Genomic DNA, 22,670 nt, shown 5'->3' on the forward strand with positions numbered 1-22,670 from the left:
GAGGGAAATCTCACTATTATAGAAAATGCAATGCGATGAAGTGACACATGCTGTTTAAATGAAAAGAGTTTAAAAATGTGCATCTCATTTCAAGTTAGCAAGAGAGAGTTGGGACTAGATCCAAAAAGAGTTTTAAATGCCCAAATCCAAAATTTAAATCCTCAGCCTCTTCCCACAACCCCACCCCACCACTCAGGTATTACCAATCCACTGGTAAAATCCCCAAGGAACTGATATTTTGCTGTCAATTGTGTGTGCAGCTGTGTAAATCTGATACCTAAGGGTCTAGCTTACACCTAAGCTCCAGCAGGATACTGAATTAATGTTTTCAAACCTATCTCACTCCTGGTGCCAGTCTGGTAAGGGTGGTCTGGGAACAGCATCTGGATTGGGTCTTATAAAAAGCACAGGAGGATGGTGCTGTCTGTCTGATAACCAACAGCCGAGTGGTTACAGCCCTCACCCAGGCTGTAAGGGAGGGCCTTTCAAAGCCCTCTCTGCCTCAGGGAGGTTCCAGTCCTTGTTCTGTACCTCCCCATCTCTCAGGCAAGTGTTCCAACAGCTAGAATGTACTGCATTCTGGTGGGAGAATCTTAATTTCTCATGCCAAAGCTGTTACACTTTGCATAATTAGCCAGTGGAACAAGGACCGGAACTTGATTCTCTCACAGCCAGGTGAGTGCCCTAGCCACTGGATTATTCTCTCTCTCTCTGGCTTATTTATATGAGGTATTTCACAGGCAATGGAACAGCTTCAAAGGGTGAGGAGAGAGTGGGAGACAGCCACTTCAAAATACCCCATATGCCAGTGTTTATGGTGGAGGGAGCCATGAATTCAAATCCCTCCTCCATATGAGGCAGACAATGGAACTGAACCCAGGTTTCTTGCAGCCCTGAGTGCGTTCTATAACAGGCCTATTTATTTTCCAGACAGCTCTATTGAGAGCGCATTCACTTTCTTTCTTCTACTGTTTTACTCAATATGGTGACAAAAATCAAGTAATGTTGTCAAGCAAAGCACTTGTTTCCTTATGGAAATTGTATAGAAGTAGATGCTTCAATTCCTGTCAATTTAAATAGGAACAACAGATTAAACAATTTCTAGGCCAAAATGTTCCTTGGAAAAAATACTGGCTTTCTGATATTCACCACAAGTTTTTCCTTTAGTTCCATTTGTGTTTGAACTACTTGCAAATAATCACCCACGAACTCTACTCAAAATCTGGGCATTGGCAGCCCAGGTTTGCAGAATGTTTCCTAAGTACAGTAAACTCTTGTTTATCCACTATTTGATCAACTGGAACTCTCAGATAAATGGAATAAAGCTGGCAAACATGACTTCTTCTTTGTTTTTCCTGAGAGTCCTGGGATCCTGCATGAGCCCCTCATTGACTCCTCATAGTGTCCACACAGCGATGTCCACAAGCAGCTCTTCAAAGGTGTGGCTGTGTCTGCTGCCACTGAGCAGCTCTTTGTGGGGCTCCTTGTGGGTGTGGCTGTGCCCGCCACCCTGCAAGCAGCTTCTCACAGGGCTCTGCCACGACACAAGTGACTCCTCCTGTTGCGCAGCAAAGTCTGCAGTGGTGTCCATAGCCCTACAAGTGGCTCCTGCTGTCTCCCCCAAAGGTAAACGGGGCAGAGGTTTAGTGAGAGCTGGCACTGGAAGGGTGTGAGGAGCTGAATTTTCTCATTGGAGGACCACTGACCTGTGCCTCCCCTCAGCAGCTCTCCATTAACCAGAATATCTGAATATCCGGCAAAGTCTGTGTTCTGGGGTGCTGGCTATCAGAGTTTATTCTAGTTCAGCATAAATCACTGTAAATTACACACTTTCTCCTGCTCCAGAATCAGTATTACCAGTACTAGGAAACAGACTCCCAAAATGTTATATCAAAACCAGAATGGGATAGAGAGTATCATAATAAAATTGCCCCAGGAAATTGATGTGCAAGGTGAATTATGTTGTTCAAAGACTAATTCTTGTTCTACTATCCATGAAAGCATTAAAAAAGGACAAAAGAAATAGACATCATCTTAGATAAGCCCAATGTAAATGAAAGAAAGAAAGAAAGAAAGCTAAAAATTGGTAGAAGAGTTGATTTCACTACATGTTTATGTTAATAGGGTATTTGACTTTTGAATGCTTCATAAACCTTGTTATTTTCAGTGCTATTTGAGGTAGTAAAACAGCTGGAACTCTGCCAGAAGCCTTAATTGGAATCAGCTTAGCAGGGTCTGACAAGGTTTCCTAGTGTTTAGTTTCAAACTTATTATAAAAATGCAGAATTATGTGCTGTGTATTTTCTATTCCTCTTTGGTATGTGCCCATAAAGGTGAGACATAGCTGTGCTAGAAAATAGTTTTTTTTTCCTGTGTGCCTCAGGCCAGTGCTTTAAATTGAGCAACGTGGGTATTGTCTCTTATAATTAGAAATTACTTTGCTTTAGATGCTGCAAAGATTATCTTTGAATTGTTTCATTATGCACATCTTGGTTATTGATTATACAAAGATGTCAGATGGCCACACCACTGCCCATGACAGTAGCAGTAAGTGGCTATGCTGTGTGATCAGAATTTCTCTCTGAAGAAGCCACCATATGGATAACTTGATTGTATCTCTTGTGCACATAAAGTCAAATAAGGTGAAACATATCAGAACTGCTCGCCACATAGGTAAAGAAAGTTGTTATTTTAGGCCTCAGTCCCACCAGCTGATCCATGAAGATGGACCCTAACATCATGGTTCAACCACATGGAACAGCTTCCAGATGAGGGCTTGATTTTGTAACTCATTGGCCATGTCTACACGTGCCCCAAACTTCGAAATGGCCATGCAAATGGCCATTTCGAAGTTTACTAATGAAGCGCTGAAATGCATATTCAGCGCTTCATTAGCATGCGGGCGGCAGCGGCGCTTCGAAATTGACGCGCCTTGCCGCCGCGCGGCGCGTCCAGATGGGGCTCCTTTTCGAAAGGACGCCACCTTCTTCGAAGTCCCCTTATGAGCTCATGGAATAAGGGGACTTCGAAGTAGGCGGGGCCCTTTCGAAAAGGAGCCCCGTCTGGACGCGCCACGCGGCGGCAAGGCGCGTAAATTTCGAAGTGCCGCTGCCGCCCGCATGCTAATGAAGCGCTGAATATGCATTTCAGCGCTTCATTAGTAAACTTTGAAATGGCCATGCAAATGGCCATTTCGAAGTTTGGGGCATGTGTAGACGTAGCCATTAAATGTTTCAACTCTAGACAAAGGAAGAGGAAGGCTTTACTCATTGTGAATACAATTTAACAGACTAAAACTGTCCCCTTTCCTCACTGTCTCAGAATGTCAGCATAATTTCTTGGAATTCTATGTGTGATAAATTTAGGTCATACAAAAAATGTAACTGATACAGAAAAGTGACTTCCACCAAGGCTGTTCAGGTATAAATGAATCCCAAGTCCACGTTATATTGTCAAGGGGCCAAATGTAGTCAAGAAAGCAGTCTGACAAAAATAATATTCTCAAAGTTTTAATAGAAAAATTTTATCTTGGGAAATAGAGATTTCCTGGAAAATGCCATTTCACCTATTAAACTATCTTGGTGGGATATTAACTGTCTATCATAGACTAAACCAGAACTATTTCCATCAGGTGAAAGCAGTTAGTTCAGAACTTTCCTATTTAAATAATTAAAATGCAGATAGAGTTTTGAAAAGTCCCCTGGTCACCATTTGTTTGGAGATGGTTGTTTGGCATATGATCGCTGGGCTGCATAAAATAGCCCAGACATACTAATTTCTCTAGAGTCCACAAATTATTTTGGCAGCCCAACCTCCAACCAGAGGTCTCAACATTGCAAACACTTGATAAAAGCAAAGTATCCAGATGTGTACGTATTCGTATGATCGGGGACATATATATTTGGCTTGGTACTTGTGAAACCACAGCTTGCTATTTATAATTCACAATACCTAAAAGTCCATTCACTCTGTAAATTAGCTGATACCCTCTTCAGGTTCACACTAAGGTTATCAATTTTCTGTATTTAATTGTATTTAAGGAACATTCCTCCTCTCAGGTTCAACCATCCTGGTCTGGCATCCTCAGGACCTGAGTGGTCTCAGATGAAGGATTTTGTCTGACCGGGGTCTTCAATTCTACCCCCTGCTGACATTCCAGCCCCTGCTCCAGGGCTCCCCTCCCTGCTGTCATCCACAGCTCCCCGACTTCCCACCTCTGCAGGCTCCCTAGCTGCCAGCTCCCAGGCCCAGCTATCCTTCCCCAGCCACAGCTTCCCTGTGGGGCAGCTTCCTGATCAGCTCTGGAAATGAGTTTCCGCTTTCCAGCCTGCAGCTTTCCGCCTGGCCCCAGGGATGAGCTGCCACTCCGAGGCCAGGGTCTTTCCATTCAGCCCCTGCCGCGGCTTCCCCAGTCTGGATTCCCACACAGCCAGCCCTGGCCACTGCTCTTGGCCAGTGGCAAGGGACTCTCACTGCAGCTCCCTTGTGTCTGCTGCTGGTTACCCTCCTGTTACCATCTGCTACCACCAAACAAGCTGTGGCTGGCCTACCCTGGGCCCCTGCTGTTGATCTGGCTGGCCCTTGCTCTTCCCAGCCTCAGGACTCTCTGGTTCTGCAAGACCCATGGTGCTACTGGAGACGGATGTTGCCAGATGAGAAAAGGACAGATTTGGGAATTTCAACCTGTGGTAAAATGAAAAAAAACATCTGCTGAATTAAACTGCTCCCTGGTTTAGTAAATTACTAAGTGAATTAGGTGTGCCATGGATGAATATTAATCCACATCCTGAAATAGGCAGCTCCTACCAATAAGAGCATTATTGGACAAACCTGCGGTTAAGAAAATTGCAAAGCAGTTAGAAAATAGAATAAATGCTTCTAGCATTTCTAACGATAAGTCCAGAAAATGATGGGTTAATAATTTCTTTCATATTCTTATTGCCCTTTAAACTCTTCTCACACACTAAAGCACTTTTTCTTCAGCTCTCTGTACTGACACTGGCAGTAAAAAGGAAACACGGATTATAAAAAAAGCAGGAACCATTAGCCTTCAAGGTTTCAGTAGAAAGTTGGTCCTTACGCACCGGTTGGGAGTGAAGGTCTGTTTATGCTCAATTTATTGGTGCAAAGGCTTTCTTCCTCCCCACTGCAAAGGAGAACTGTGAAAGTAGATGACATAACTGGGCCAGTTACTTTTTATTTCTACTATGCTGTATGGAATGCTTGAAAGCAAGCCTCCGTGGTAGCATTTGGTGATAAAGCTCAATATCTTCCACAATTGCGGTCACAGTTCATTCAGGAAAACACTCCTTAAGATCAAGTGAAAATAGGAAGCAACACAAGTTGTGTTAGTGACCACTTCAAGATTGCAACACATTGTACCATCCTTACAGTTTTGTTCATGTGCCTTCTAACAGAACTATTGTTCCAACATTTCTTATAGTTCACTGCTGCAGTGAAATTTCCCGCACTAACATGGCAGAAGTAGTAACCTGTAATGGAAACTAGAAGTGTCAGGCAGGATTATTCAGAGACACAGAGTATGCTCCTGACTTTCTTCCAGCAATGCTCAAGCTGCAAGGGGATGAACAAAGCTGACCACTGTCATCTGATTGACCAGTGGACAAGAGATTAGCACAAACAATCTATCTAGTGATTACCAGAAAGCCTGCCGGGGGAAACAACCTTAGCTGAACCGATGACAAAATGATCATAAAATAGAAATCAAGTGGGGTGGAAGAATAAAGCTTTAAAAAAACCTTACAAAACATATTGAGAAGACATACACAACATGATTTTCTGCTCTGTATATATTGAAAAGGAAATATTTGTCAGTCTTAAGTTTTTTTAAGCGGTGACTGTACAATGATGCCCCTTCTTAAATCCTTCTCAACCCTTAAGCCGTGTCTACATGTGCCCCTCCCTTTCAGAGGGGGCATGTTAATGAGGCACTTTGGAACAAGGCTAATGAGGCACTGATGTGCATATTCAGTGCCTCATTATCATAATGGTGGTCAGTCATGCTTCAAAAGTGCTGCTTTCGAAATGCAGACTGGCTGTATAGACACGGGTGCTTTGAAATAAACCCCACACTTAGAAATTCAAAATTCCCTTATTCCCAAAACAAATTTTCCATCAGCTCTCCATTGACTTCAATAGAAGGTACGTGAGATTGTCCCATTGGTGAGTGTTGGTGGAGCACCTTGGTCTTTCTGATGTTCGGTTAAAGCCAAGATTCTCGTATGCTTCTGCAAAGGCAATTAAGATGGTCTGAAGGGCTGCAGAAGAAAAGCAGCAACCATGTTGTCATCTGCATACTATGATCAAGGTTGTGGAGATCCTTTTTTTTTGCCTTCAGTCTCATGAGATTGAAAAGCTTTTTTGGTGGGTAAGGATTGGGAATAAGGGAATTTCAAAGTTGGGTGTGCATTTCAAAGCGCGAGTGGCTAGACTGCCTGTCAGCACTTTGAAGTTAACAGCTTTGAAATTTGCATGGGTGTCTTTATGCTAATGAGGTGATGCATATGCATGGTAGCACCTCATTGATATTCCCCAGTTCATGTAATTGCCTTGCCCACTTTGAAGAAGGGGCTAGTGTAGACACTGCCAGGGAGAACAAGAGTACAAATGAACAGGAGTGAGTTTTTTAAGAGCTAGCAGACTTCCTATTACATTTTAAAATAATGTATAAACATGAATATTTTACTTTGTCACAGGGATTATTGTAATTTAATAGCATGATAAAAGAATGAATACTTTTTCTTTAAGAGGACTTCAGTGTTTTAAATTAATTTGGTTTCTCAGAAAAAAGTAATTAGCAGAATACTTAATGCTGTAACATGCAAATCAGAGAGGAAGGGTATAATGTATTCTTTCAGGTGTCACTTAAAAGCACCTCCTACTGTCCACAAGCTGGATTACAAGGTTGCTTATATATCGCTGTGGGTGGGGAGCACTACAAAACTGCTTCAGACTGTTGACATCCTCATGTAGTTTGCAGCTGTTGGTAATGGAGCAGAGTAGGAAGCTGGGGTCTTTTACAGATGGGACTGAATGGTGACATTTGCCCCAAAACTGCATTGTCATTTAGAAAATGTAGTAGACTGTCTGTGTGAGCATTTTGTTGCAGGCATTTTGTTGATTTATGACTGATTAAATAAAATAATGTGGTTTACTGAGGCCGGGCCTTTGCATTATATAGTAACGTCATTTATATGAGTTTATTTTTATTTTTTAATTTTTTTAATTTTTTTACAGATTATTGGCAAAAGACCTTATGTAAATGAGTTTATTCTGCTCTTTTGTTGGCATAACTTAGTTAGATAGAGGCACTAGAATAAGCTATACCAAGTACAAAGCCCTGTTTTGCTAGTATAACATACAGCTACAGCAGGTGGGTTTGCTGGTATAACTTAAATGGCAAATCTTTTCTATTGAAGACTAAGGCTTAGATAATTTTTGTGTGAAAACAGGGTGATAAGTTACTAGAAATATCTGCAGCCTGTGAACATTCAGTGAGAATAATTTTCATAAGCAGAGGAAAATGTTAATACATTTAAAGGGGGAGTAAAAGAATGGTGATAACAATCTGCTCCTGTAAAGATTAGAATTGTCGCTTTTGACACATTTTAACATGCAAGGGTGACATTTCTGATTAAGCTAACTGGGAAAATGAAGCCATCTTTTCTTGGCCAGAAATGTTAATGCTCATTTATCAAGACATACAACAGAATGGAACACGGATAGAGTTGCATATCGGTGAGGACTTCGTATATAGCAGTGGCTGAGGGCAGGATGTAAGAGCTAATCAGTTGTCTTTCTGCTCACAGCCCAGCCAAATGTGAGCCTGGGGTATATGGTGAAAAATTTCTTTCCCCCTATCACAGCCTATCCAGGCACAACACTGCCAAAAACTTCAGGGAAGCTTAGCCTGCCCTTCCTCTTTTGCCTTCTCCAAAGATTGCCGATTGGTGTAATATCTTTCCCTCCACTGAGTTCAGCTAGGCCATTTGTGCTGTTGCTTAAATGACATCCTTAAACTGGATGCCAGATATTAGATACAATGACATTTGGTTTTTAAAAATATGAAACTCACAAAATATAGAAAGTAATATTATATCAGAAATGAAATATTTCAAAAGGTGAAATTTCCTTATTTATGGAGAGTAAACAAGCCATGTTAGTACAAGCACCTAGTGTTTGGATTTTCATAAGAGTAAGGGGCCCAGCTCCCTTAGGTACTCCGAAAAAACCCAGCATCCTTTGTTTATGCTCAGTCACACATAAGAACACACATAAAATAGGATATCTATCAAATTAAATGGAGGATTATAGATATTTAGCCCAATGCCAGGAATTTGGAGGTTTTACATGGGATTAAAGTGATTCATGTGTTTTACATGGAATAAATTTCACCTTGCATTTCCAAAGTGTGTTTGAAATAGTCCCATGTTGATTCCCTAGCATCCAACATGAACTTGGTGAATGTGTAAATGGCTTTAAAAATGCCTCACAGTGGAGCAGAAGGCTTGTGTCTTTATATACATTTGCTCATGCCTATCACACATCCAATTATTAAAAGATGTATTCTTGAGGAATCAAACAAATCAATGTGAAAGTTTGGTATGGTTACCATTGCATTTTATACTTTGTACATTACACATCTTTTCCACCTTAACTTTTAATAAGAAAATGAAGAGAAAGTTTCCTACTAGTGTGTCCTGATTCTGTATTGCTGTAGTTCATCTTTCATTTAGCCTCTTGAAGCTATAGACAAATTTCGCTGGCACAATAATCCCGTTCATTTTCTAAGTGCACTGTTCTGTCTTTCTCATGGGACTTTTCCTTCTTTTTTTCTTTCTTTCCATTAACTGGTCACTTTTACAGGTGCAGCAGCCTCCCTGATCCCTGCTCTCCAATGCAAGTTTCTTTTAATAAAAATCATTTTAAATATCCTCTTGTGTCTCTTTTCTAAGGCCACAAGATTTGGTAAGTCACAACCAGTTTATAGGTCTTATATGTCTATACAGAGGCTTTTCCTTTTCATGTTTTATTGTCATTTTTAACTTTTCCCTTTTATCTCTGATTCTCAGGCTCTTACATATGTGCTTAACCCCTGAAGGTAGTAGCTAGACTAACCAAATCAGTAACGGTAAGCTAAAACATACCTCCCCAGGCACTTCTCCATGTTGCAACCCCCACTCTGTGCCTGCTTGACAATGGACATGAGGGGCTCCTCAAGGAAGTCTTTTTGAGGCACTTGGAGGAAGGGAAAGTGATCAGGAATAGTCAGCATGGATTCATGAAGGGCAAGTCATGCCTGACCAATCTGATTAGTTTCTACGATGAGATGACTGGTTCTGTGGATAGGGGAAAAAATCAATGGATGTGATTTATCTTGACTTTAGCAAAGCTTTTGATGCGGTCTCCCACAATATTCTTGTCGGCAAGTTAAAGGAATGTAGATTGGATAAATGGATGGTAAGATGGGTAGAAAGCTGGCTAGAAGGTCGGGCCCAGCGGGTAGTGATCAATGGCTCGATGTTGGGATGGCAGTCAGTTTCTCGTGGAGTGCCCCAAGGTTCGGTTCTGGGTCCTGTTCTGTTCAACATATTTATCAATGACCCGGATGAGGGGTTGGATGGCACCCTCAGCAAGTTTGTGGATGACATGAAGCTAGGGGGAGAGGTAGATACGCTGGAGGGTAGGAATAGGGTCCAGAGTGACTTAGACAAATTGGAAGACTGGGCTGCAAGAAATCTGATGAGGTTCAATAAGGACAAGTGCTGAGTCCTTCACTTGGGCCGGAAGAATCCCAAGCATTGTTACAGGCTGGGGTCCGACTGGCTCAGTAGTAGTTCTGCAGAAAAGGACCTGGGAGTTGTGGATGAGAAGCTGGATATGAGTCAACAGTGTGCCGTGGTAGGCAAGAAGGCAACATTAGGTTGCATCAAGAGGAGCGCTGCCAGTAGATCCAGAGAAGAGATTGTTCCTCTTTATTCCGCTTTGGTGAGGCTGCATCTGGAGTACTGTGTCCAGTTCTGGGCCCCCAGTTACAGGAAGGATGTGGATACACTGGGGAGGGTCCAGAAGAGGGTGACCAAAACAATTAGGGGGCTGGAGCATATGACCTATGAAGAAAGGTTGAGGGAATTGGGACTGTTTAGTCTGCAGAAGAGAAGACTGAGCGGGGACTTGATAACAGCCTTCAACTTATTGAAGGGAGTTTGCAAAGAGGCTGGAGAGAAGCTGTTCTCAGTAGTCACGGATGGCAGAACACGGAACAATGGTCTCAAGTTGCAGTTGGGAAGGTCCAGGTTGAACACTAGGAAAAACTTTTTCCCTAGGAGGGTGGTGAAGCATTGGAATGGTCCACCCAGGGAAGTAGTGGAGTCTCCATCCCTGGAGGTGTTTAAGTCTCACTTTGACAAAGCCCTGGCTTGGCTGATCTGATGGGTTTGATCCTGCCTAGGGCAGGGGGCTGGACCTGATGGCTTTTTTAGGTCTTTTCCAGCTCTGTTGTTCTATGATTCTATGATTCTTGTATAGCACCCTTGAGACAGCTTCAATTGGCTTGAGCAGCTTATGCTTTTAATACTACAGGGCTCCCCTTCAGTCTTGGTCTGTCAGCCAAGGGGCAGATAGCTAGTACATGTGCATAGCTATTGGCAGGAGCAGAGGCTACATAGATACATTTTCCCCAAAAAGCTAATGTGTATCAGCGTTTCACATCAACTTAGCAAATAAAAATGGTTTCTCACACACTGGTTAGGGTCTGAGGGGACTGAGACCTCTGTATGTCTCGCAAGTAGGGGATGCAATGAAAGCGAGGGCAAGACCTTCTGTTAGCTCCTCACTGGAGCTGAGTGGCCTAACAGCAAAACTTCAGAGCTTTGCACCCATCCTTTTATATGTTTTAGTCCATAGCGCTTGTCTTGTCTCACTGCCCCAGGACTCTATGGCCATGAGTCACCAGCTAATAGCAGATGGGACTTCGATCTTGACTTGGTGGGGCCTCTTTCTCTTTCTTGGGTGGGTTCTTTTACAGGCACCCTTCTATTATTCTCTGACCATCAAGGTGCTGCTGACAGCTGGTTATCCAGATGGGCTGGCTTCAGAGACTGATTCCATTGCACACATACACACATTCATACTTCTAAGTGAAATTGCAGATACACCTAACTTTCTAAAATGGCTTTTCGGCTACAATATGTTTTAATATGGAGTTTCAGTTTTAATAACAAATTCATGCCCAGTAATTCTTAACAAGCTACTAATACATCATTATTAAGATTAATACAATGTTTTCTATAAGACATTATGAGACCAACACAAACGTTTCTGGGTGATGAAATGTTACATAGCTCGAATGTTCTACAGACAATATCTGGTACAAATCTTATAGAAAGTTACAGGACTTAAAACCAGCCATGACTGAAAGTTACAGAACTTACATCTGCACTATGCTGGACCTGAGGCTTTTTACAACCAGGAGGGATCACTGGACCTAAGCTTCCAAGGCTTCTGGGAAGCAGATACACCATATGACATGGATGAGCTTTGGGGCTCCTAGAACTGACTGGCTCCTGGGGATGGCCTGCCTGCCTCCCTGGCTAAGAGCCCAGGGCTGTGTGTGGGGCTGTGTGTAAGAGCTCTGGGCTGGATATGAGGGAGCAGTATCGGGAGCTCAGGTCTGGGCCAGGACTGGAGTGGAAAAGTATAGGGGCTGTGTACAGGGCAGCACAGAGAGTGCACTGGGTTCACTCCTTAGGAACATTCTGGTCACACCCCTTTTGCAAGAATGGCTATTAAAGCCTTTATCCCAGGACAGATGCAGCCTCCCAGTTCAGTGGGTGCAACATCCTCTTCCACTTGCTCACTTTGCACAGTGTTGAGCTGGCACACCATTTCACATTTCAATGGGGGATAGGAGGAAGAACTTTCAGCAAGGCATCCTAGGCCACTGGAAGCTCATGAATTGTTTGCAATAGTTGAGCTCATTATTATTCTCAAAATAACTTGGATATTTTTTTACCGTCCAGATCTGTACTTGGATCCTGAGAGAGGAAGAGGGAAGAGTTATCTAGGAGATCTTAAAGGAATTAAAATAAAGTGGTGGCTGTTGCCCCAGTCTCATGGACAGGTGGCTGTTCCTTCCTCCGTGTACTGGGTGGAGATCCCATCCTACATATCAGCCACTAATTCTTTGTACGAGCATTGAAAAGTCACACTTCTGTATGCTCAGGTTCCACATCTGTAAAATACTAATGATGTTTCTACACACTTATAATTGTAAGTGCCTGAAGGTCCTCAGATGAAAGGCCCTTCGTGTTATTTCCACCTTAGCTTTGTTCAACACAATATGACAATACCTGGGTTTGAGCACACTGCATGCTTTCTTAACCACTGGGAATTTCATGCCTGATGACATTGCTCAGTTAACTTCCAATACCTTTCCTCAAAATAAAAACCTCTGCACATTAATAATAAAAAAGCAGAAGGGTTTAGTTTCCTTAGTTACAGAACTGACGAATACTTTTGGAACTACTCCTAATTAAGTTTTAGAACCTGAATATTACACCTGATGGCAATTTATGTAAGAACAGACACCAACCTGGCTTATTAGCAATTATTGTTCTTGATTTTTTCATTTTATGCTACTTATTTTTATTTATAATCTAAACAGTGTGGTGGTTTCACTATCACTTACACTACGTGAGGCTTGCCATGACTGACAATAGTTTCCTAGGAAGAAAATAAGCTCAGCAAAGACATCTTTTTAGATCAATTTTCTATTTTTAGAGAGATTTTTTTTTTCTCAGAGGCGCAGGGATCTGTCTCATTAGCGCCAAACTTTTCCCAGTTAATCTTCAGCTCCTCATTTTGCAACATGTTTCTCTTCTGCTGCTACTGCAATCCTCATCAGAACCATCTATGGTACTTCTATGGCAACCACCACAATAGTATCAGAGTGCCTCAGTGTCTTTAATGTATTTCTCTTCACAAGGCTTGTGAAGGAGGACAATATTATTATGCCTATGTTACAGATGGGGACTCAAGACACAGAGGCACTACGTGACTTGCCCAGGATCTTACAGAAAGTTTGTGGTTGGGCAGGAATCTGTGTCCATGTTTCCCAAGTCTTACGTTAGTGCCCTAATCACTGGACCATCACAATGTCCCCATTCTCCATTTCACTCAAAGGCCATTTCTAAACAGGCCACTTCCTTTGGAAGTGGCATGCTCATACAGGGAGCGAAAGATGCTAATGAGGCATGGATGCAAATTCCCCGTGCCTCATTAGCATAATATCACATGATTTGGAGTCCGGAAGAACTGGCTTCTGGACTCCAAAGCGCCATGTAGAAGTGAGGCCCCGTGGGGAAGCTTCTGGAAGGAAGTCCTCCTTCCGGAGGCCTCTTCTCAAAATTTTCGGGATGAAGGGGACTCCAGAAGAAGGACTTCCTTCTGGAAGCCCCCCTGGCAGCCACGTTTCTACACGGCGTTTTGGAGTCCGAAAGAACGTCTACCAGACTCCAAATCACGTGATGTTATGCTAATGAGGTAAAGGGAATTTGCATCCGTGCCTCATTAGCATCTTTCACTCCCTGTATTAGCATGCCACTTCCGAAGGAAGTGGCCCGGGTAGAAACAGCCAAACTGAGTGTAGCACAGGAACTTAATGAGGAGAGGGCATTTGCAAATCCTGAATCTGAGCAGAGTGGTGCCTGGCTCTGAGCAAGCCCTAATACACCGCACTCTATGCTGTTAGGTATTCCCCCAAACGTTTCTGTGAACAAACACTTGTTTATGCAACTATGGGAACAAATGCTAAGTGGCATAATATGACCAAAATGAACAGTTTTTCAGAACAAAAAACTTAGCAAATACTATTTTTACAATATTGTATCAACTCACACAGATCTAATTTTGCCATGGAATATCAGCAAAGGATAGTGGACAAAAGTAGTGGAGACTGGTATATTGTAATAATCTATATGGCTGGGGCTACACTGCACCCTAAACTCAAAATAAAGTACGCAATTTGAGCTACACAACTTGTGTATTCCATTTTAATTTTATTTTGAAATAGACTATTTCAGCATTTGGCGCTTTCTACACTGCATCAAATGTCAAAATGCTGTGCTGTTTCAAGTCATCCCTTACTCCTCCTGCAACTAAGTATACAGGGATGCTGAAATAGCATGCCCATGGTTTTGAAAAATATTTCAAAATAATGGGTGCCTTTCATAGATGCAGAGTAGCTATTTTGGGATACTGAGTTATTCCAAAATAGCTCTGCTGTGTATCCATAGCCTATTAGTGGTTCTTAAACTTCATTTCATCATGACCGCCATCTGACAAGAAACATTACTGCATGACACCTGGAGGGGGGAGCCCAAGACCATGTTTTCCAAGGCTCACTGCATGAGCCCCAACACCGTGGGTGCCGGGGGGGTGCTGTAAATTTAACCCTGATTAGTGGGTCTTGAGCTTAGGCTTCAGGTCTGTATTGTGTGGCTTGGTGACCCCTATAAAATGGGGTTGTGATCTACTTTAGGGTTCTGACCCACAGTTTAAGAACACTTTATCTACTGTGGTAAAGCCCTGGCAGTGCCCCATGAGTCCTGCACTCCTAGGCAATTATTGTGTACCTCAGAGGCTCACTGTGACCTTCCACTCTGCCTCTCAACTTTTTCTAGAGGCCAGAGTCACATCTTACTGAGCCATCATCATCACTGGCGGAAGGGTTTAGGATGAAACCTGTCCATAAGCCTGGGCCTCCTTTCAAGTAGAAGACTTTTTGTAGTGTGGGGAGGACTGCAAGAGAAATCCAGGTCCATCAACTACTCCGTCCCCAGACCAGGAACCCTTGGTAGCATCAGCTGATGGGGTTTTCCCCTAGACCCAAAACAGCTGCCTTTCCCCAGGCCACTTCCCCAGGGGCCACTTCCCCAAACGCTCCCCTGGTATCTTCTACCTGAGTGAATCTTCCTTTTTTCAACACTTGCACTCTTTCCTCACCTCTCCAGCAACACACTTTCTTCTCTCAATCCTTCACTGTTCTCCTAGTTTCCAGCCTCACCTCATTACCTGAGGGGAAATCTTTTGAAGTAGCCCAGCAGGCCTTTGTTGGCTGCAGGTGCCTGATTAGCCTGCTGCTTCAAGCTAGCTCTTAGCTCCAGGTACCTGCATGATAGTTTATCCTGGAAACAGAAAACCATTCACCCAGCTCCTGGTATGTGTGCCCTCCACCAAACTATTGCAGCCAGCTGTCCTGAGTCCGTCACACTATATAAACCTCAGCCACACTACATCAGGGTTTTGGCTTGAAATTCATTTCTTGTTGGTTCTTATCTTTGTCTATTTCTCTTTATAGCAGTAAAACAAAATATATGAAAAATTACCAAGAAAAGAACTACAAATTATACCCAGATTGGGAAAAATGATGGTACTGTAATAACTTATCCCTATAATTTAGATCTGGTAGGTCTGCCAGGAGAATGACCTTGTTTAGTGCTTCAATTTATGTTTTCGTCTTCAGAAATTTCAGGTGGCTTATGAGCCAGCAAATCTAAAATACAAGAACATGTCTCAAAGCAAATGCATTTCTTTTATCAAGCAAGTGGAAAATTACAGCCTCTTATATGGTATAGAGTCTAAACTGCCAGGGTATAATAAAATCTGAGCTGAAATTTCCAGTTTTATGATACATTTTTTACCTGTCAAAAAGGAACCTAGCAAGTGCTGTGTTTGGTAACAAGTATCTAAAGAAAAATGTAAATCAAAAATAGAAAGTATAAATGTTAGATTTAATATTTGTTTTTTGGTGCAGTCATAAAGAGTTTTATTATTGGTGTATATTTTTGCCTTCAATAAAATTACAGTACAGCTACAGAAAAGTGTACTCTGTTAAGGGACTCTTTAAATAAACTTTACTAGAATTAGAAGTCTTGGCATGATAACTGAGTACCACAGACAGCTTTCTCGGAAAGATGTGTTATTGAAACACTATTATTACTTTATCTAAGAGCTGATGGAGACAAGAAATGGATCCATTAATGAGGCAGAACTTAGACTGTGAAAGCATGTTTTACATTATTCTTAATAAAAGAGAAACTTGTTTTTTTCTTGTGAAAATTTTCACCAAAGACTGAGAGCTAAAGTTTTATAGAAAGCAAGGGCTTTGATTCAGCAAAATACATGGGCACCTTTCAACTTTAAGCAAAAGAGTAGTTCTATGGGTTACATGCCCAGAGTATCTAGATGAATCACTATAAAGGATAAAATTTACTTTTTATTGCAGTATCTTCAATAATAAATACTAAAGGCATTTTGGGTAATCAGTTAAGGCGTTTCAAGGCATTGTAAGACATATTATATGTGTTTGGCTGCTGCTACACTACCTGGTCCTATCAGAGGGGCCATGGTAATGAGGCAATTCAAAGCAAGCGAATGAGTAGCTGACATGCATATTCAACGCCACATTAGCATTATGGTGGCTGTGCTAACAAATGTTGATTTCAGATTGACAGTGAAAATGGGGGCAGCTTCGACATTCCCTTACTCCCGCAGAACTAGAATGGAATAAAGCAATGCTGAATTGGGTGCTCATTTCAAAGCTGCCCCCACCTTCACTGTGAATCTGAAAATCAATGTTTGTTTGTGCAGCTGCTATTATGCTAATGAGGCACTGAATATGCATGTCAGCACCTCATTAACTTGCTTTGAGTTGTTTCATTACCATGTCTCCTCCGAAGGGACCATGGTAGTGTAGCAGAAGCCTTAGTGATAAGAGTATTTTCCACACATACACACACAACTGAAAGAGGAAAACTCCCTCATCTTGAGGTAGAAAAATATGGTCACAAGTTCTCAAATTAAAAATCATAAAATGTTTGGCTTTCAAAAATTCCTGCTTTACTGTTTCATAAAAAGTTAAAAAATCAATTATTGAGTTTATTTTTAACAGAAGAATCTAGGAAAGTGCAGTAAAATAAAAACAAAAAACAGAAAAAATTCATTTCTAAAACAGGACATTTTCTGGTAAAATATGTTGATAAACAAAAGCCTCTGCTCCTCTGAATCGCTCCCAATAAAAACTTAAGATGTTCAATAACTCCTCAGAGGAACAAGTGTATTGACTATGGGAATAAATAGGAAAAACTAGAAGTATTAATTTGTAAACTAAAGGTTGACTTAATTGTCATCCCATCAAGCCTGTTTGATAAGGCTCATTATTGGCATGTACGCAGAGAGGGATTGGGATAACTTGTACGGAAGGGCAGGTAGGTGCTCTGAGGTGCAGAAAGAGATGAGAAGCAGACAAGTTGAAGGTGTCTGGTTAAGATAAAAGTAGTAAAAACCAATGGTTACATCATTCTAGAGGTCTCTTAGGCTACGTCTACACGTGAAGCCAACATCGAAATAGCTTATTCGATGTAGCAACATTGAAATAGGCTATTTCGATGAATAACGTGTACACGTCCTCCAGGGCTGGCAACGTCGATGTTCAACTTCGACGTTGCACGGCACCACATCGAAATAGGCGCTGCGAGGGAACATCTACACGCCAAAGTAGCACACATCGAAATAAGGGTGCCAGGCACAGCTGCAGACAGGGTCACAGGGCGGACTCAACAGCAAGCCGCTCCCTTAAAGGGCCCCTCCCAGACACAGTTGCACTAAACAACACAAGATACACAGAGCTGACAACTGGTTGCAGACCCTGTGCCTGCAGCATGGATCCCCAGCTGCCGCAGAAGCAGCCAGAAGCCCTGGGCTAAGGGCTGCTGCCCACGGTGACCATAGAGCCCCGCAGGGGCTGGAGAGAGAGCATCTCTCAACCCCCCAGCTGATGGCCGCCATGGAGGACCCAGCAATTTCGACGTTGCGGGACGCGGATCGTCTACACGGTCCCTACTTCGACGTTGAACGTCGAAGTAGGGCGCTATTCCTATCTCCTCATGAGGTTAGCGACTTCGACGTCTCGCCGCCTAACATCGAAGTTAACTTCGAAATAGCGCCCGACGCGTGTAGCCGCGATGGGCGCTATTTTGAAGTTAGTGCCGCTACTTCGAAGTAGCGTGCACGTGTAGACACAGCTTTACAGACCATTAAATCAGGAAAAGGTGATGGATATATTGATTATTTCAAGAACCAAAATCAAAAATGTCCAAAACACCAGGGCAGGTAGTAATGAGGGACTTTGGTAACCCCAGGCATTTGTTTGAAAAGTATTATGGCAAAACAGAAGATTTTCAAGAAATCCTGGGAGGGTAGGGGGGACATCTTCATGTTCCAGTGAGCAGAGGAAATAACTAGTCATTTTGGACTTGATTCTGATCGATAAAAAGGAAGTAGTGGTGAATCTGAAGGTTAAAAGCAATTAGATGAAAGTGACCAGGAAACTATAGGTGGAAAGGAAGAAGTGAGATCCCCAGACTCAGGACAATGGATTTTTTTTTAAAGGAGATTTTAAGAAACAAAAAGTATGGGCCATGGAAGGAAATGTAAGGGTAAAAGCAGTGGAAGATGAAGACAATTTTCTGAGGACATAATATTAAAAGGATAATTGCAAACTATTAGGCAAATGAAAGACAGGAAGATCAGTGAGGAGAAATTTCAGACCAGAAAATGAAAAAGGAATCCCACAAAAAGTGGGAATATTGATGAAATCCTAAGGAGTAAAAAAAAAATTAGAACTAATACATGGGGAAAAATCAGAAACTCTAAAGTACAAAATAAATTATGCTTAGCAAGGACCATGAAAGGCAAGAGGAAGCTCTTTAAACACAGTAGGAATGAGAGAAAGATAAAGAAAGGCGTAAATCCTCTAGCAAGTGGGAAAAGAAAGATAATTCAGTAAACTCTTTCATATCTGGAAGCCACAGGACTTGGAGATTGCCGAACATTCAAATGTTCTGGATAACAGAGAGGTATACCCAGCAATGCATAAAGAAAAACAAGATTAGATACTAAGAAAAAAACAAAATGTATGAAGAGTACTTAATTTATCAACAACTGTAATATTGTACACTTTACACTTATACTATATTTGCTGTATTTATTTATATTTACTTTCACCACACTGTACTTATGGAAAACGTAACTAAAATTTACTTATGGTTAAAATTCTGGTTATTTGAGAATTCTAGAAGATAGAACACCAGCTATGAAAGAGTTTACTGTAAATGATTACGTCAAGGACACTGAGGGTGTTAATGCCTATTTTGCTTTAGGCTTTTCTACCAAGGTTAATGGTGACAAGATAATCAATATTAAGAGCAAGACAAAAAGAATGCAAGGCAAAACAGGAAAAGAACAAGTTAAAGACTATTTAACTTAGTTGGATTTACCCAAGTTTGTGGGGTCTGATGATATTCATTACAGAGTAGCTACAGAACTAGCTGAAACAATCTCTGAACCTGTAGCAATTATTGTCAAGACCTCCTTCAAGGTGGGTTAGATCTCAGAGCAGTGGAGAAAGCCAAATACACTGAAAGCCAAAATAGGGAATAAGTTCTTAAACAATCATTTTGTAAGGACTCAGAGGTTAATAGCATTCTGAGGAATAACCTGCATGGGTTTATCATGAACAAATCATGACAAACCAAACTGATATCCTTCTTTAACGGGGTTTCTGGCTTACATAATAGTGGGGAAGCAGTATACATGACATGTTACTTTTAGAAAGAATTTTCATGATATTTTCATAAGGAAACTGAGGAAATGCCATCTAGATGGCATTACTATAAGGCGGATGCACAACTGATTAAAAAAATCAAACTAGAAAACTACGAAACAATGGTCACTGACAAGCTGTATCTAGAAGGGAACCTTGAGGTCAGTTCTGAGTCTGTATTCTAAAGTATCCAATACCTTCATTAATGACTTGGATAATGGAGAGGAAAGTACCCTTATATAATTGGAGGATGACATCAATCTGGGAAGGGTTGCAAGCAATATGGAAGACAGGATTAAAAATAAAAAGTATCCTGACAAAATCAGAGAATTTTTTTTCTGGATTCAGCAAGATATATTTCAATATATGTACATGCTAAATACTTCATTTAGGAAGGAAAAAAAATCAAATCCATAGCTATGAAATGGGGATTATCTGGCTAGATGGTACTGCTGAGAAGGATCTGGGCGTAACAGAGGATCACAAGTTTGACATTAGTTGACAATAAGAGATAGTTGCAAAAAAGAGGTAATATAATTCTGGAATTTTGGAGTCCAAAACACTAGGGCTGCGTCTACACGTGCACGCTACTTCGAAGTAGCGGCACCAACTTTGAAATAGCGCCCATCGCGTCTACACGCGTCGGGCGCTATTTCGAAGTTAACTTCGACGTTAGGCGGCGAGACGTCGAAGTCGCTAACCTCATGAGCAGATAGGAATAGCGCCCTACTTCGACGTTCAACGTCGAAGTAGGGACCGTGTAGACGATCCGCGTCCCGCAACGTCGAAATTGCTGGGTCCTCCATGGCGGCCATCAGCTGGGGGGTTGAGAGATGCTCTCTCTCCAGCCCCTGCGGGGCTCTATGGTCACCGTGGGCAGCAGCCCTTAGCCCAGGGCTTCTGGCTGCTTCTGCGGCAGCTGGGGATCCATGCTGCAGGCACAGGGTCTGCAACCAGTTGTCAGCTCTGTGTATCTTGTGTTGTTTAGTGCAACTGTGTCTGGGAGGGGCCCTTTAAGGGAGCGGCTTGCTGTTGAGTCCGCCCTGTGACCCTGTCTGCAGCTGTGCCTGGCATCCCTATTTCGATGTGTGCTACTTTGACGTGTAGACGTTCCCTCGCTGCGCCTATTTCGATGTTGGGCTGAGCAACGTCGAAGTTGAACATCGACGTTGCCGGCCCTGGAGGACGTGTAGACGTTATTCATCGAAATAGACTATTTCGATGTCGCAACATCGAAATAAGCTATTTCGATGTTGGCTGCACGTGTAGACGTAGCCCAGAGGTAATTGTCCTTGGCGCTGATAAGGCCTCAGCTGGAGCGCTAAACCCATTTCTAGGCATCACACTTCAGGAAAGAAAACCGAGCACAGTAACAAAAGTGATATAAAGTACATTAACCATAATGTGTGAGGGGGAAAAAAAAACTGGCCATGTTTAGTCTCAAGAAGACTGAAGGACGATCTGATAACAGGCTTCAAATAAGTTAAGGGCTCTCTATGGGGAAGATGGAGATCAATTGTTCTCCCTCTCCACTGCAGGTAGGACAAGCAATAAAGGGCTTAATCTTCAGGAAAGGACATTGATCTAAGGTATTAGGTAGTTAAACTCTAGATTATGTTTCCAAGGAAGGTTGTGGAATCCCAGGATCAGAGATTTTTAGAAAACAGATTACACCAACACCTGTCTAGGATGACCTAGGTTTACTTCCTCTCATCTCTTTGGACCTACATTTCTCTGATTCTAGGATACTCTTGTCCTTAATTACGAATGCATTTCCAGCAATTTATTTCACAAATGCAGCTTCTATTTATATTAGTTTGGTAATACATGGGTTGCCAGTATTTTTAAAGGTAATTGAGATTATATTTTAGTTTGCAGTCTAAAACGTAACGTATTGACTACAATGGACCGTAGCAGATGAATATCTGACTTTGAGACTACACCTCATCAGGCTAGACAATTTAGGTCAGAGATAACAACATGTGGCAGACTGGACTGAACTGAGGGGCATAAACCAAAAGGACAGCCAATACATGCCGCAGATGCTCTGACTCTTATTCTCTGTCTTGGGAGAGAAAATTGAGCAGTCAGAAAATATGTTAATGACTTAGTTCACAATTTTTGTGCAGATCATACATCTATTAAATGATGATAACAAAAGATGAAACCTATATTTAAGCAGGGATAAACATTACTTCTTTGTAACCACACCACTTTCCACTATGATCTTCTAAGTTAGCAGATTCCAGTCTTGTTTACTTTGGCAGGACACCTTTAAAGAACATACTAAGATTGGGTGATTCAGTAGAAGCCATCCTTTCTTCCAAATTAGCGCTGCACCAATTCCTTAGCTATATTTTAGGGCTACCATATGTTATATCTTTAAAATAAAATGTAAAACTAGAGGTCCTGGTTAGTCACATTGATTAAAGATCTGGCACTTTTTGTAAGAGTAGGAGTAGTATCTCTCAGATCCCTGCCAAATTCTAATTTGGGTAATTGCATTCCACCTACTTAAATTTCTCCTGCAGTTTTAATTACATAAGGTATTTTTCAAATTATGAAATATTTATATTCCAGTAATGCCCTGAGGCCTCAATCAGGATCAAAGCTCCATTATGTTATGCATTGCAAAAACATAGAAAAGACACGGGCCTTGCCCTGCCCTTAGGAGTTTACAGTCTTATTACAAACTGTGAGCTGTTCATCTGCTGTACCCAGCTACAACCATAACTGCATTTGAGTGGATGAAACAATCCCAGTGAACAATGTATTATGCTTTTTTATGATAATTATGAGACGTCTTTACAAATAATCTGTGAGGTTTGTCAGACAGATCCTTCTGTAATATCTGCATAATTTGTCGTAATTACAAAGAAATCTAAGAAGGGAGATAAAATTAAAATATAACAAATAACCAACAAACCAGAACAGATCAGAAAAAAGAAATAGGAAAAAGGAGGAGAAAGTGACACCACTGAAGAAT

This window comes from Carettochelys insculpta, chromosome 2 (genome assembly GCF_033958435.1).
Source record: "Carettochelys insculpta isolate YL-2023 chromosome 2, ASM3395843v1, whole genome shotgun sequence".
NCBI classification, from domain to species: Eukaryota; Metazoa; Chordata; order Testudines; family Carettochelyidae; genus Carettochelys; species Carettochelys insculpta.